The sequence below is a fragment of the Prionailurus viverrinus genome, chromosome A2 (genome assembly GCF_022837055.1).
Source record: "Prionailurus viverrinus isolate Anna chromosome A2, UM_Priviv_1.0, whole genome shotgun sequence".
NCBI lineage: Eukaryota > Metazoa > Chordata > Mammalia > Carnivora > Felidae > Prionailurus > Prionailurus viverrinus.
In genome coordinates, this window is record NC_062562.1 from 92,866 (window position 1) to 94,173 (window position 1,308).

Here is a 1,308-nt window from a genome sequence, read left to right on the forward strand (position 1 = left end):
GACTGTCATCTGTCCCCTTCCATTGCTCAGGAGCTCTGCTGGGCAAGGATCAAGTCTGTTTTCCAGAGCCCTGTGTCTAGAGCCCAGGAAAGGAGCTGGTGCATAGTAGGTGTTCAATAATCATTGTCACCTCCACATCTTGAGTCATCAGGGAAATGCAAACCCAAAGCATACTGAGATGATTCTTCACACCTGCTAGGACAGCTACCTTCAAAAAAGACAGGCCATCGGGGTGCCTGGGTGGCTCAGTCGGTTGGGCGTCCGACTTCGGCTCAGGTCATGATCTCGCGGTTCGTGAGTTCAAGCCCTGCATCGGGATCTGTGCTGACGGCTCAGAGCCTGGAGCCTGCTTCGGATTCTGTGTCTCCCTCTCTCTCTGACCCTCCCCCGTTCATGCTCTGTCTCTGTCTCAAAAATAAATAAACGTTAAAAAAACAAAAAAAAAAGACAGGCCGTAACAAGTGCTGGTGAGGGTATGGACACGTCAGAACACTCGCACACAGACAGGTGGAGGCACGAAACAGTGTAGCCGCTGCGGAAAACAGGCCGGCCGCTCCTCCGAGGGTTAAACACGGAGTTGCCATCTGATCCAGCGAATGAAAGCACATGTCCGCACACAAACTTGTGCACACGTGTTCCCAGAAGCACTACTTGCAATGGCCAAGAAGTGGACGCAGCCCAAATGTTCACCCTTTGATGAACGGAATGTGGTCCAGCGCGTTGGAATAGTATGCAGCTGTAAAATGGAGTGGCATGCTGGCACACAGAGGGGGTGAGCCCTGAGAACATCGCACTCAGTGAAAGGAGACACAAAGGGACAGATGCTGTGTGTCCCACTCACACGAAATGTCCAGAAGGAGCAAATCCGTAGAGTCAGGGGAATTGGTGGGTGCCAGGGGTCTGGTGTGGAGGGTGACTGCTGATGCAGTCTTTTCGGAGAGATGAAAATGTTCTGAAATACATTATGGTCACGGATGCACAGCTCTGCGAATGTACTAAAAATCACTGAACTGTACACACTTTAAATTTTTTTTAACGTTTATTTATTTTTGAGATAGAGAGAGACAGAGCATGAACGGGGGAGGAGCAGAGAGAGAGAGAGGGAGACACAGAATCCGAAACGGGCTCCAGGCTCGGAGCCGTCAGCACAGAGCCCGACGCGGGGCTCGAACTCACGGACCGCGAGATCGTGACCTGAGCTGAAGTCGGACGCTCAACCGACTGAGCCCCCCAGGCGCCCCTGAACTGTACACTTTAAATGGGTGAATTTTTTGGTAAGTTTTTATTTATTTAAGTAATCTCTACACC